This window comes from Rhineura floridana, chromosome 3 (assembly GCF_030035675.1).
Source record: "Rhineura floridana isolate rRhiFlo1 chromosome 3, rRhiFlo1.hap2, whole genome shotgun sequence".
NCBI classification, from domain to species: domain Eukaryota; kingdom Metazoa; phylum Chordata; class Lepidosauria; order Squamata; family Rhineuridae; genus Rhineura; species Rhineura floridana.
Genome location: NC_084482.1, coordinates 3,373,436 through 3,389,421, shown reverse-complemented (window position 1 = coordinate 3,389,421; position 15,986 = coordinate 3,373,436). Strand labels below are relative to the sequence as shown.

General features: G+C 42.6%; 1 protein-coding gene across 5 annotated transcripts in view; it reads right to left on the bottom strand.

Annotated features, from left to right (window-relative positions):
• The window catches only part of LOC133379167 (afadin- and alpha-actinin-binding protein-like), a 35,939-nt gene extending 23,130 nt beyond the window's left edge, over window positions 1–12,809 (bottom strand). Inside the window, exon 1 of one of the 5 annotated variants that reach the window (XM_061613881.1) lies at window positions 12,746–12,809. The gene's annotated coding sequence lies outside the window, so the exon portion shown is untranslated. Of the gene's footprint in view, window positions 1–2,297; window positions 2,318–2,451; window positions 2,760–12,745 lie in introns of those variants that run through there. The other 4 variants (XM_061613878.1, XM_061613879.1, XM_061613882.1 and 1 more) reach the window with 4 other exon arrangements.
• Window positions 12,810–15,986: the final 3,177 nt, after the last annotated feature.

The following is a 15,986-nucleotide window of genomic DNA, read 5'->3' as shown; positions in this document are numbered from 1 at the left end:
TTCTTCTTAATTTCTCATTTCCTGCATAAAATATTTTGTAGTTGCTTGATTGAACATGTCCCATTCCAGTCCATTTTAGTTCACTCACACCAAGTATTGTAATGCTAATGTGTTCCATTTCTTGCTTGACAATTTCTAACTTTCCCTGGTTCATGCTTCTCACATTCCATGTTCCTATTGTGTGCGTCGTACAACTCCAGACTCTCCTTTCGCATCCTTGCACATCAGCCTCTGGGATTCCTTTCGGCTTTGACCCAGCTGCGTCATTAGTCACAGCGCTACTCGTACTTGTCCTTTGTTCTTCCCTAGTAGCTCGATGAGTGTCTTCTGACCTGGGGGTCTCATCTTCCAGCACTATCTCATGTTGCATTTTGGATACTCTGTTCATAGGATTTTCATGGTAAGAGATATTCAGAGGTGATTTACCATTGCCTTCCTCTGAGTTTGGATGCATCTTAGTCTGGTATTTCAGCTTTGACCTTTCTGCCTTGGGTGCCCCTGCTAGGAGTCTAGCACTCTAAGGATATAATACTAACCTTACTAGTGGCAGCAAGAATTGTAATTGCTCGTCATTGGAAAAAGATTGATTACAATTTAATAGAATTATGGTACTTTTAGGTATGGAACATAGCTTTAATGGAAGAATTAAGATTGGCGAGGCGGGATCCAAATAAAAAAGACAACTTCCATATTAAATGGTTTATGTTTATAAGCTATGTAGGAGTGGGGAGCATGATTTCTATAAGTCTTCAACTCATGCCTCATTATGAAGGGATGTATTCGGGTAGTCTATGCAGTTTATTGCACTAAATCTACCAAAAGTAAATGTCTAGATCTCTATGGTATTCCGTGTATTAAATGTTATGCTTTTTAAAGCTTACATTAATCTCAGTAACTCTCTTCTCCACCTTTTTTTATTTATTGATTTCATAATTTTATTATTATTGTAATTTAAAAATATTTTATTGTATTTTTTCTTCTTCCTTTTTTAATTTATTTATGTATATATGTTTTGATTGTATAAGCTATATGTCAGTAGATTGTAACAGGCATTTAAATTGTTACAAAGTTTTTTATTTATACACTTAAGAAGTTGATCTGGGAAAAAAGAAAGAATTTAAGAAATGCAGTAGAAATTTTTTGAGCATCTTAGAGTCTTATTGCACATGGGGTTATTTGAGTGAGTACATGGACCACTCTAAAAAGACTATACAGGAAAACAAAGAGGAAAAGAGAACAATTATTAAACAAGGGCAATTAACACAAAATTGAGTTCTTTATATGCAACAATGCTCCTTTTTTCTTTCTTTGGTTGTGTGTTATGTATTGCTTTATACTGTTCTGATATTTGTATGGTAAGAAATAAAATGTGTCTTTTAAAAAAGTGGGTAAGAGAAAATTCAACTCATTTGAAATGTAGTGTTGGAGGAGAGCTTTGCGCTTACCATGGACTGCGAAAAAGACAAATAATTGGGTGTTAGAACAAATTAAACCAGAACTATCATTAGAAGCTAAAATGATGAAACTGAGGTTATCATACTTTGGACACATCATGAGAAGACATGATTCACTAGAAAAGACAATAATGCTGGGGAAAAACAGCAGGGAGTAGAAAAAGAGGAAGGCCAAACAAGAGATGGATTGATTCCATAAAGGAAGCCACAGACCTGAACTTACAAGATCTGAACAGGGTGGTTCACAACAGATGCTGTTGGAGGTCCCTGATTCATAGGGTTGCCATAAGTCATAGACTTGAAGGCACATAAAATGACATGCACCTTGAGCAATATCGAAAACACTCGCTTATTTTTAAAAGATATTTACACACTGTCATATATATTTATACACACACAAAGGCAAACATACAATACAGCCCCAGTAAAGATACTAACAGTCTCTTTCCCCAAAGAGGACTGCTGCCTGATAAACATCACTACATCTATAGGCATAAACGACCTTTAGAAGCCAGCCCTCAAATCTCCATTGTGCATTTAAAAAGCTCTCGAGTCTCCTGGTGCTCAGACCCAATGGAGCTCAGAAGTGGATCAGTAGAGATAGACAGCAAAGCCATTAAAAAAATAATATCAAATTTCACCCTCAGACTATTTCCCAGTACTGGATTATTGCCATATTTCTCCCGCATTTAAGAATATCTATAATGTTTTTCTTCTCCTTTTCTCAATCACTTTCCTCGCTTACCCATCCAGAAAGAAAGATATTAAGAAAGCGTTGGGGCGAAAGTGTAGTTGACACTTTCAAAGAACAGGCCACCACCCCGATCCTGGCCCCACCCTCACCCTCAGATTTTTGTCCTTCCCTTGGAGATCCAGGAAAGGAGAAGGCTAAATCCTAAAACGCGGAGTCCCGACAGCCCCACTAGCTCTCCACAATTCTCTACAAATATCTCTGTAACGAGCTCCACGTAACGCTGGTGCAGCCAGTTAACGCTACCTTGTTCATTGATTCATTTTCTCTCTCTTACAGTCATTTCTAGTCATTCAACCAGACGCAGCAGCCGGCACGTACACGGCACTTCTGCTTTTTTTAAAAAAACAACCCCCTCTCCAGTATGATTGTCTTTTCGATAAAATACACAAATCTTCTACAACCGCTTTAAACTACCACACCTCTAACCAGACTTCCTGCAGCCCCATACCTGCCCAAAACAACAGACTCGTCCTCCCTTGTCCCTCCAATCACCTCTCCCTCCCTCGCAATTCACTCTCTCCTCACTGCGCAAGGCAGTCGCTATAAAGACTCTCTAGCGGCTACGCAAAGGGCTTTTTCTAAAGTCCCCGCCCCCATTCCTCGCGATTTGCCACTGGATGGAGCAGAGGGAATCTACTACAATGCCATATTGGGATTTATAATTCTATTCACTAATAGGCAAAAAACCTTGCGGTTTAAGAATATACCTATAGCCAACAGATATTTCTACCAAACTTTAAAAAGCAGGGAAATTAGACAGCTATAGTGTATGCACCAGGGGAGCAGGAGACCTGACCTCCTCTCTGAGATATTGGACTGCCCTACAAAGTTGTCAAAATGCAAACACAATTTGGGTTGGTCTTTCACAGTCCAATCCACTTCCTGTGTACCTTGGAAGAATTTGGTAACTCCTATGGAATCATGGTTAGGATTGGAAAAACTGACCATGGGGGAGGAGGGGGGCAAAGGAAGGGGGAGGGGAGGGCAGGTTTGATCATTTGCATGCTTATAGAGTACTTCCATGCAACCATGCTTAAGATAGGTAAAACTGACTGTGGGGAGGAGAAAGGGGAGGAGGAAGGGGAGGGGGGAGAGGATTGGAAGGGGAGGGGGAGGGAGGGGCAAAGGAAGCGGGAGGGAAGGGGCAAGAGGGAGGGGATAGAAGGGAGAAGGGAGGGTGGGTTGGATCTAGGGTTGCCAGGCTCAGGGCCTGAGAATAATTCTGTATCTTTAAGAGAAGAGAAAATTCAGCCAAGTACAGGTTTTCTGGCAACACTGTAATGGGAAAAACCACAAGGTGAAATTCTCCCTTCTCCCTGCACAACTTTTAAAGATACAGAAGACCTCTTGGAGGCTGGGTCTGGCAACCCTAGTTTGATCATTTGCATACTTTTTTAGTTCAGTGGGATTTATTTCTGTGCAATCGTGTTTGAAAATGGAAATAGACTGCCTTCAAGTCCACCGGACTTATGGAGACCCTTTGAATAGGGTTTTCGTGGTAAATGGTATTCAGAGGTAGTTTTGCCCTTGCCTGAGGCTGAGAGACAGTGACTGGCCAAAGGTCACCCAGTCAGCTTCATGGCTGTGTGGGGATTCGGACCCTGGTCTCCCAGGTTGTAGTCCAACACTGACTGGGGGAGGGGAGGGGGGGAGATTGGTTGGGTGGGCACTGGGAAGAGGGGAAAACCCTTTCCTTTTCAGAAGGAAAACATTGTGAACAGTATCATTGCTTTTCAGCGTTTCCCTCACCTTTTTATTTTACAGCAGGCACATGTAGCCTCCCACCCAAATTTAAACCAAAGCTGTCCCACGCCACATCCACACCGGGCCTTTATTTCACTTTAGTCATGGCTTCTCTCAAAGAATCCTGGGAAGTGTGGTTAGTGAAGGGTGCTGAGAGTTGCTAGGAGACGCCCTGTTCCCCTCACAGACCTTCAATCAGAGTAGCTGACTGTTAAACCAGTCTGTCGCTGGAGCTCTGTTAGTGGAATAGGAGTCTCCTCTCGGCACCCTTCACAAACTACACTTCCCAGGATTCTCTGAGGGAAGCCATGACTGTCTCACATGAAATCAGCATCTGGTGTGGGTGTGGCCCCTTGATTAGGCAAGCCCAGCAGCTGTGAGGCTTTTAGATCACTGACAGTTGGTTCTTACTGAGCATGCCCCGCGTTATCATAGGGTTCCAGCCAATATTTCTTAAATTAATTAAAAATCAGCCAGGTATTTTTTAACTTTTAAGGTTAGAAGATGAAGGTCAGAGTATGGGGCAAGGTCAGTAACAGGATTACAGGTACTCTGTGAACATGGCTGATTTTTAATGAATTTCAACAGATTATGAGAACTCGCAGAAAAAAGTCCAAAAGGGCTCTGTTTTTTTTCTCTCTTTTTACACTTTGAACTCTCGATTCTCTCTGACTGTTTTGTGTATCTCCATGAAAATTGAGAGGGTTGTTAAGCAAGCGTTTCTGTGTTCAGGACTATATGTTTTGTAAGGTTTTGTTTTGAAATGAGCTTATGGGAAGCATCAGAATGGCATGGGGGGTATTTTCAATTTAACATTGCGGAATGTGAAAAATCCATGCTGGCTGTATAATATGTTTAGGTTTACCTCGTGGAGTCACATAAACCCTGCTTAACAGGACCAAAAAAGTTCTACATCTGGTCTAATATCCTGCTTGCCTTTCAGAAAGCACTTAGAAGTAAGACAGAAAGGCTACAGCCCTCTCCCATTCATCATCCCCAGAATCTGGTATTCAGGTCAGATACTGCTGTGGAATGTGGATGTTCCATGGGCTCCTACTGGGAGGAAGGGCTGGATATAAGTCTAATAAATAAATAAATGTAACTGTCATGGGTAATAGCTATTGATACTTAGACCTATCTCTCCATAGAGACCTACGCCTACTTCCCTTCCATAAGAAGACACCCTGCGTTTGTCATCAGGGGATGGTTATTTCCACCTGCCTTGGCCAACCCTTCAGACATGAGAGCCGGCAGAAGGGAGCTGCTTGCAGAATAATGAGGGCAGGGATACTGTTTGTCATCAGGGGGTGGCTATTTTGAGTGGGTAGAAGAGATTGCTAGCTACTAACATAATCAGCTTTGGGATTTACTTTTGGATGTGAACTTCCTGGATATTTTTGCTTGAACTTTATTGAGCGTTATGCTCTTTTACATTTTGATGTATACTAAGTTCGGTCGTTGTGTTGTATTGATATTGTACTTTTTATTATGTATTGTTACCATAATTTAGGCTGTCTGTTGTTTATGTGAACTGCTTTGATCACAGATGTATGTGTGGGAAATGTGGTATATAAATACATTTACTTACTTCTAGGATCTATCCTAGTTTCCAGTCATAAAACATACGCCCTATTATCTCTACCCACTAAGAACATAAGAACTGCCCCTGCTAGATCAGACTAAGGGTCCATCTTGTCTGGTATGCTATTACCAACAATAGATAGCCACTACTTCTGGATCCTCACAAGATCTAGAGCCTGAAGGTAATGGCCTTTCCCTCTGGTTTCTTGCACTGGACATCTGTACTGAGTGTATCCCCTTAAACATGCCAATATTTCATGGGATGCCAGAACTGGACACACTTTCCTTCTTTTTCGAAATGAGGAGAGATGCAAAGAACTTCTCTCAGTGAGCAAGGATGGCAGTGGCTGCTGCAGGTGCTTTCCCCACTCCGCATTAATTGGGTAGCTGATGAGTGGCATGTGTGCACCATTTTGTGGTCCTGTCTCTTTTTCTCTTTCTCAGATGTAGCATCCATTTTGCCACTGGCACCCAAGGTCCTTTCTCACAATTCCAAATGTTCTCACTGACTTTAAAGGGTTGGAAGCCCGTGTTAAAGAGTAAGAGCCATTGAACTGAGGGATTTTATTCTGAGCAAGCATGCTATTTGAACATGGTTCATTATTACTGTAATTAATGGTGAACCTGGTTAACTGTAGTCAGCTTTGAAAGGTAGGTAATAGGTGCAGAAAATCTGTGATAGGGAAACTGTGCTGAGGGAGGGAGGAGCCAGCATGTTTAATAGACAAGAGTTGCAGCTCATCTGACAGGAGGGAGATGCAAGCAATGAGTCAGCATTAAGAAAAGACCTGTTGGATCAGGCCAGTGGGCCATCTAATCTAGCATCCAGTTCTCACACTTGCCAACCAGATGCCTATGGGTGCAAGTAGGACCTGAGAGAAACAACACTCAACACTTCCACTCCCTGTAATTCCCAGCAACTGGTATTCAGAGACATATTGCCTCAGTCACTGGAGGGAGGACCTAGCCACTGCAGCTAGTAGTCATCATCATCAGTTTATTACAGGCAACCAAATACAGGTTTTAGCCAGATAAAATACTAATATACAGAGGCAGTATCTAAAAACTTTAACAGTGGTATCTAAAACTGTAACAAAAATTATAAAAATTATAACATTATAACATTTAAAAGTAAAACTCAGATCGCGAGGCAAGCTTGTCTAATCTGAGCAGCTCTCACGGCAAATTTGGCTGTGCTGACCACTACAGATCTATCTGGGCTGGTCAACAAATATTTGATCTTCTCTATATTACTAGAGGAGGAGGAAATTGCCACTAGAAATTTCTCTAAGTATTTCTTCCTTAATGTCTCGTACAGTTTACAATGTAACATATAGTGGATGGTATCCTCTACCTTATGACTACCACAAATACAGATGTGCTGATCTCTAGGAATTCTCTTGTATCTTCCTTCAAGGAAGTTGGTTTTCATTGTCTGACAGCACAATGCAGTAAATGCCTTGTGGAGAAAAGGTGGATTTAATTCAGACAGATATTTTTCTTCCTCATGATGCTCTTTAATAGGGGGAAAGGTAATGGAGAATCTAGATGAACCAATGGCATCCATATCCTTCTTTGCAAAGAAATCTTGAAGATGCCTTTTGATATTACAGCGGCTGGACAGGATTCCTGCAGCAATAAGTGACTCTAGATTAAGGCCATATTTCTGTAGCAATAATTTGCAGTTAGCTAGCCAAGTATTTTGAATAGGTAAATGTAGCTGCTCTGTAATACACAATTTGACCAGTTCATTTGAAGAGTAGTTCAGTTTTAAAAGGTAATAAAAATGGCCCTAAGAATAAAAAATAAACTTGGCATTGCGCCCACTTCTGCTCGAAGATAGGCTGCAGGAGTTCCTGATGGAAGACCCAATACAATACGTATAAAACTGTTTTGGACAGATTCCAGTTGGTCTGGTTCAGGAATACCCCCGAGTTCTGCCCCGTATATCATCTGTGGGATGACCTTGGCAGTAAAAACTCTTAAGACTGTTATAACAAGGTTCCTTCCCATGACTTTTGCAAATTTCAACACAGACTGCATTGAGCTTTGAGCTTTTAACTTATTGGCCTGCCAGTGATTATTCCATGAACCATTATATGCAAAGCAGATCCCCAGATAATTAAATCTGTAGGCTTGTTCTAGTAGATGACCATCTAGAAACCATTTGTGTTTAACTGGGCGTTTGCCAAAAACCATAACTTTGTTCTTGGCATAGTTCACACTTAGCTGTTCTTTCACACATATGTCCCCAAACATTTTCAATAATCTCCTCATACCTATCTGGGTCTGGGAAAGAAGGACCATGTCGTCAGCGTATAACAAAATGTTTAGTTTCCATGAACCAGGAGCTACTGGAAAGTTGGATTTATCAGCTAATTGATATATTATGTCATTCACATATATATTAAACAGCAGGGGCACTAATAAGCAACCTTGTCTCACTCCTTTAGTTGAGGCACTTACCCCTGACAGCTGACCTTCCCTACCTACCCTAACTCGAAGCTTGGTATCTGTATAAAGGTTCCTTATCAAAATCAGATGTTCATCCATTCCAAGTCTCCATAATTTTCTCCAGAGAATCTCTCTATTTATCCTGTCAAAAGCAGACGTCAGATCAACAAAGGCTGCAAAGAGATATTTCCTAGGGGCTGCTGCATATTTTTCTCTCAAATGGTTTAGAACAAAGTATTGATCTATAGTTGACTTCCCATGACGGAAGCCAGCTTGTTTGTCCCCAATAATGTTGTTGTCTACCCAGATTTCAACCTTATCCAATAAATAGTGTGCAGAGGATACGTCCAAAAGACTGATTGGATAATAGCTGGCTGGGAGAGATTTATCTCCTTTTTTAAAAATTGGGACCACAATACTTTGGTCCCATCCCTGGAGCAGTCTGCCAGAGGTATTTACCTAAGTAAGGAGTTTTGCTAACACTGGAGCCCACCAATTTGGATTATCCAGAAACTTCTCAGAGGGAAGCATATCTTCCCCAGGGGCTTTCTGTCTGCGCAAGCGAGATATTAGACTTTTCACCTCAGAAGTAGTTACTGGGGGCCAAGCAGGAGTATCCTTAATATCAGGAATTTGAATGGGTGGAAACGTTCTCATTAAAATTAAATCAGAATTAAAATTAAAAAGTTGGTTAAAATGGTTCTCCCAGGATTTAGGGAGGATTAAACCATCCAGGCCGCATTTCCTCTCCTTCAGCTTAGAAACCACCAGGTTCCAGAACTTTTTAGAGTCTTTGGAAGTTGCAGCCTTTTCAGTTTCTGACCACACTGAAGTGTAAAAGGCAGCTTGTTTATGTTTCAGCAGCTTCCTATAGCAACGTTGCTTCTCAATCCATGCTTTCTTCATTGGGGAGGTAACATTAAGACTAGCATGCCTGTATCTCACATGGAGATCTCGTCTTGCCTGTCTACAATCTGCATCAAACCACTTCATAGATCAGGGGTTAGGCTTATAGGGCAAATTATTTGAGCAGAGAGTACACACTTCTTGCACAATATCTGAGTAAACTGATAGGGGATCATCGATCTCTGTTCCCATAAATCTATTTCTGAGAGACAGCAACTGTTCATTAAAGAGAGCCTCCTCTACTTTTAATTGGATCTCAGGAACCCACCTCAGACTTCGCCTCACTTGGAGAATATAGGGAGGTTCGTAACCCAGACCTTTTGAGGCTTCTTGGAAGTCCGCCAGTTCCATGCACAACAGCTGGTGATGGCTCGCCAACTGAGTTCCCACAACAAAATTCTTTACATAGGGAGCACATTCATAATTACATAAAAAATAATCTATAACACTCCCTCTCCTAAGGGAGTAGTATGTAAAGTTCCCTGCTGCCTTATCGTGCCCGGTACCATTGCAGATAAACAGTCTAAATTTGTAAATTAACTTAAACAAGCGGGTACCTGCGGAATTGATTCGTTTATCCATGGATTTCCTGTAAGAGAGGTAGGCTATATCCTCTGAATTCAACCCAAACCTTTCATTGGCAATTACTCATCACATATTCTGGCATTGAAATCTCCCCTCAAGATCATTAAAGATGTAGGGTAGTGTTGACTGATTAGGTCCAGATGGGATTCCAGAACATTCCATATATCTCTAGATCCTCTAGGCGGAATGTACACATTTATACAGATTAGTGTCAACCCTTTTTGGCTTTTCAGATATATGGTTTGGATAGAAGGGGAAATAGAATCAATTATCTGGATCTCTACATTTAAACTAGTGGCCACCCCCAAAACAAGTCGTCCTCTGCTTCTTCCTTTCTTTTGATCCTTTCTTGGTGGAGGTGAAAACAGGCTAAACCCCTGTATCTCAATTTTTGACACCCAAGTCTCTTGTAGGCCAAACAGCTGGAATTGTGAAATTCAAAAAACCCCAAATCCCTTGTCTTGTTATCCCACCCTGAAATATTCCAGGACAGAAGTTTTAAGGGTATTTGTTGGGGCTCGGGGTTTACAATCCCTGCCACTTGGGGGGCAGGGATTTAATTTTTACACCCTCACAGTACTCCCTCTGTCATTTGGGGGAGGGGTTATTACATAATTGGCTTGAGCAATGAATACTTTGGGAGGCGGGGCAGATTTCTTGTTACCTAGGTCATTCTCTTGTAACAGCAGTAGCTCACCCTCAAATATAGCCGGGTTTGGTGCTGATTTGCAATACTTCCCCTCTTCCTCCTGTATATTTTCAGCCTGATTTTCATCCACCCTCTTCCCCAGAGCTGCTCCACCTAATGAAATCATTTCAGATAGCAGCAGCTGACCATCAAGGCATCTTCTAATAATAATAATAATGTCTGGATAGAGTGGGCTTGCTTTAGGTGACACCTCCATTGTTATAAAGCTCTTCCCTTTTTAGGGGTTTGGGCTACCAGCCAAGGGAGGATCCTCAAAGTCCTGGCATAGCTTCTCATCCGCTTGGGTAAATAACTCTTGCCTTTGCGGGACAGAAACTTCTTCCATATTTTGTGGGATAAGGATCATCTCAGTTGTGTTCTGTTTCTTAATAATAAGTTGGGTCTTGCTTAAAAAATTGTTTAATAGGTTTAGCTGAAGGCCCCTAAGGCTAAGAATGATTGCTAACTGATCCTCCTCCAAAAGGGCATCATACGATGCCATTAGGGTCCCTTCTTCCTCCGCAGTAAGAAGTTGAACCTTTAATAGGTTCATTTCGGTAGGAACACCTTGAGCCTGAAGGCCTAATTGAATGGTATTTATTTTGTCTATAAGTGTTAGTTTCTGTGTCGCTGATAAGTCCTTAAGTAAGGTGGAGGATGCTAGATCCTCAAGGAATGAAAGGCAACCTTGAGGGAGATCCCCACCAAGGAAAGCTTTGTCTGATATGGGCCCTCCATTCCAATTTTGCCCCACCTCTTCATGATTTTTAGCTTCACAATCCAATGCAGCCAGCTGATTAATATCAGCAGAAGTTCTGCCCAACATTTTGGGGTCTATCCTATTAATTGCCACCACCTGTTGCTTAGAGGTCTCTTCATTATCATCGAGGTCAATCAGCTTACCTGCTGGGCATTTGGCTTTAGCTTGCCCTTTACAGTAAGGTAATCTCCTTTCCTGTAATGGGCACTGTGGACTAAAAGACATGGACATTAAATGCAATTGCCTAAAATGGCGCTTCACATCGATTTGCTTAATTTGCTTAGTTTGGCTCTGGCTCCAAGAATGGTACCTGCAACGTGCTGATTGGCACAAGTTATCATGGCTCTGGCATTACGATACTTATAAAACAAATAGTCTACTCTTTCGATATCCCCAGTAGCAATGTGACCTATTTCCACCTCCCTCAGAATCTGCAAAAGCTGGAACTTCCTCTCAGACTGTGTTAAGAGCCCTGGCAGTTTGGGATAATTACATAGAACCACCTGCTGTTTCATCAAAACTAGGGAAATGGGTTAAACTGTTTTGGACTGCCGCTTCATTGTAGTAGTGAGTGGAGTGGAAGGTAAACCAGAGAGACATTCTTGAGGAATAAAGTCTAGCATGGCTTCCTGTGGACTGAGTCTTCACACACAGGAGGAAGAATAGAAAGACCAGATACTATATTCGCCCCTTCTTGGGTGGAGTTCTTTGTTCAGGGTTTATCTTATTTGTCCTGTTTAAGTGCTTGGTCTTCTTCTCCTTCTTATCTTTTGTAGTCTTCACATCTCTATCCACCAGTTCAAAAAGTCTTTGGAAGTTAAATCTTTTGTTTACCAACTTAGGGGCGGAGATTCGCTTTTGTTTGCTGGCCCTTTTGGATGTACACCTCTGGGTCTTACTGCTCTTCTTATAAGATTTCGGTCTGCTGCTTTTGTTGTAGTTAGAAGCTGTTACCACTAAAGGAGTGTGAACAGGATCAGTATGTGGCCCACTTGCATTTTCTAGGCCAATCTTTAAAGTCAATGCAGCAGAAGTGTCCATTAGAAAGTTATTTTGACTGTTTCTGGCCGGTGTTTCCTTTGTAGATTGTGATGGAGTGGATGAACATTCTGAGCTTGCTCTCTGAGGACCTCATAAATCAATTGTTTTATAGCTGGAACTACCTCCTGCAGCGTCACTTGCAAGGCAGATAGCTCCTCAAAAAGCTTCTTCACCAATCTCCCCTGTAGCATACACTGTGAACCAAGAAGCTCCAGGCCAGATTGATTTAACAGCTCAGGAGCCTCATAGATAGAACAAAGCTCTGCTGGAGGTGGAGCTGCCGAGCCCAGCTCCTGGACATACTCTTCCATCAAGGACAAACAAGGATCCAGTAAGCGAGGAGTTGCTTGTTCCGAGTTATTTTTAGTGAACAGTGAGTCTTTTAACCTTGTGGTAGTAGTTTTTTCCTCTATCTTTGAGTCATTCACCAAGCAAAATAATCAGGAAGCTTGCTTTGTTTAGCTGTGGATGAGTTCAATCTCTTTTTTTGCCCTCTGGTAACCACCATACTTCCTCAAATTAATTGGATTGTTTATTTATTCTGCAGCTCCCTTTCTAGGGTGACCTGCCCAAACTTTGTATCACAGATCCAATCTAAAATCCAGTTACTCACTGCCTTAAATAAGCAGTTCGTTCCTTAGGGTGCATAGGGCTTCAGAGTGTAAACTTGAGATGGAAATAAACCCCTATAAGGGAAACTCCCTTTTCCTCTGCAGTAAGCACCACTTTTTCTCTAGTTTTTAAGCAGAACCAAGTATGGAATTATCTGTGCTACTTACTTTACTTTGCAGGGGGGGCGGGAGCAGCTCAAGTCCAACCGTACATCTGTAAATCAGTTTTCTTTCACTTTGACAGTAATTAATCAGTCACTGCTGTTCTGAGTAAACGCAACCCCCCCCACATAAACTCGAGAGGACGTCCAAGATATCAACGTGTGGACTCCCTGCCAGCTCTTTCCTGTAAACAATGGAGCGGCAAGTAGCCTCCTTGGTAGAATGCTTCCCTATTCCCAGCTTCTTCGGCAGTGGGCAGACAGATAGAATGCTAGGAGATAGGAGACTTCCTCAAATTAACTTCTTAAAAACAAGGTAAAGGACTAAAAACTAAGAAACTATAGGAGTAAAAAGGAGAATTCTTAATAAAAATAGATAAAAGTGACTAAAATAAGTGACAAAAATTGAGACAAGCCGCAGCTCTCAAACAACCACAGCTGCTCGCCGGCTAGTAATCACTGATAGCCTGATTTTCCATGTATTTGTCTAATCCTCTTTTAAAGCTGTCCAAATTGGCCATCACTTTTTCTTGTGGGAGTAAATTCCAAAGTGTTCTTTTTTGTTATTATTATATATCACTTATATGACAAAATAGCTTCTTTTTTCTACCACCTGTATGCTGTGTGCCAGTTGAGCAGTGGGGCTGTGCAACCATCAAGCCACTTCCCCCTGATTTGTCATCAGCATGGCAGTCCACTATAGGTACTTGGGTCACTGATTCTGAAGTCTGGTGGTGATAAAAGAGCTGTCTGTCTGTTAGTGGCTCAGATGCATTGTCCCCATATACCCCATAAGCCATAATAATTCCTCTCGGCCCTACCCAGTCCCTATCCTATCAGATGGGCAGTGGCAATTAAAATGGCAGCATGGAGATGAAATACCGACTGTAGCCTTGCAAGGAGGGGAGAAAGGCTACAGTCTTTAATTAACAACAAGGAAGCAAAGTCACAAATGAAGGAAAGTTTAAGCCATCTTGAATTAGTGAATGATGGTGTCAGTTACCACTGGATTCCTGCATGGAGCAGGGAACCTAGATGGCCTTACTCTGCTGTTCTATGGTTTACTAATTAGACAGGAAGCTCGTCTCAGTAACAAAGTGTTTGGAGTCTCTTGGCTTCTGTTTCTGTGTGTCTACTCTGGATTCTGTCTCTCTTAAGTTCTTCCCACAACACATACTGACTTCCACACCTCCTTAATTTCATATTCCCTCCCCTTCCCTGAGCCTTGCATTCCAAAACATAACAAGCTAGTTCAGTGTGGGCTGACTGCAGCTCTGGCTCAGAGAGATCCTTCCTAGACTAGTTTCTTGAGGCCCCTTTTAAAACTGGAAATACTGCAAATCAATCACGGGGCATTCTGCAAAGAAAGTATGTGCTTTGACATACATATACCTTCCCTGCTTTTCCACTAACTTTTCCCACTCAGGCAGCAGCAGGATTGACAAAAGCTGATACTGGTACATCTCATTTTGTCAACGGCTGCCCTTCTATCACCTCCTCACTCTTCTTCAGCTTGGTGAGGGTGGGCTTTATCAACTTGCACAGGACAGACTGCCTGGCTGAGATGCTCAACTTACCCTCTTTGCCCAAGACAGGCCCACAGCAGGGATGAAACTGTGCTGGGACCATCAAAGGGCAAGCATTTCCACCTGCCTTGCCCCACCCCTCTGCCTGGGCCTTATCAGGAGGAGCTGCAGGCTGAGTCGTGCTGCTGCAGGGATGAGACTGTGCTGGGACCATCAAGGGGCAAGCATTTCCAACTGCCTTGCCCCCCACCCCTGCTCTTAGTGACTTTTGTTTGGGGACTGTCCTTTACCAGGAAGATGAATGTTTTTGGTTTGCTGTTCCTGTTTTTTTAGCTTTTCCGTTATTGTTACTTTTTATTGTTAGTCTCTTAATGTTTTGATGTTTGCATGTTCTGCTTTGTACGTCGCTTAGAGTGGCTGACAATTCAGCCAGATAAGCGACTAATAAGTCGAATAAATAAATAAACAGCAACAGCCATCCCAGGCCACAGAACTCAAGACTGAACACAATGGGGCACTGTGGTCCATGAAATCTTATGAGGTATTAGATTTGTTTATCTCTAAGGTGCCAAATGAACTTTGTTGGTTAGGGCAGAATGGATGGTTGACAACAATACACAATTGCCCAACTCCCACCGTCAGGGTAGCAGGTGACCTTCTCTACTTTCTTTCTTCTTCTTCTAAGTACTTATATCAAACCCTTTTAACAGAATTCTCAAGAGTGCTGGACAAAATCAAAATACTTAAAATTCATACATCAAATACAGTATCAAAAGCAAATATTACAATAAAACATATGGAAGCAGATTAAAACCACATGACATAGATAAAGATCAGTCCTGACACTCTTAAAATAGACTAAGAGGCCTAGAAAAATTAAAAGGTCTTTGCCTGCCACCAAAATTACATCAAAGTAGGTATGAGGTGAGCCTCTTGGGGAGAGTATTCCACTGACAGGGTACCACAGCTGAGAAGGCCCCCTTTCCATTAACCACCTGCGACACCTCACCTGGCAGGGTCCATTATTGAAGGGCCTCAGATAAAGATCCTGTTTAAAGTGAGAGCATACCCCTGCAAAGCCTGCACATCAAAGCTGAGACATCTGTGTGCACAGACACACCCTCCTCAGTCACCACTACTTATGCAAGCCACAGGAATGCATGTCCAAGATCCAAGGAAGTTGCACATGCATTCCAGCTTCATCCTAGCCTTCAGGGCCGGTTCTAAAGGGCGGCCAGGTTGGGCACTGGCCTGAGGGCCCCAGAGCTACAGGAGCCCAAGGGGCCCTCCGCTCCCCTTCTGCGATCTGCGCCCCCCCACGCCCCCCACTTACCTGTCAGCCGGCTTTTTAGCATTGCCCTTAATGAAGATGGCGGCCACAGCTTCCCTAAGGTACTGAAGCCGCGGCCGCCATCTTCATTAAGGGCAATAGTAAAGACTAGACAGGTAGGGGGGCCGTGGGGGGCATGTGTGCATACACCCACCCACCCACCGGGGGACCAGGGCAAGCTGATGCCCAAGGGCCCCTGCATGCCTGGAGCCGGCCCTGCTAGCCTTATTCATGCTCAAGGTCAGGCATACGGCACAAGGCTCCTTAAGCAATACTTCCACACATGCATGAATACTGGAGAGGGAGGAACAACAGTCAGATTGTGCATATAGCAACATTCCAGGTGCAGGCCACTCTGGATTTGGCATAAGGGATGCATGAGCATCATCCTG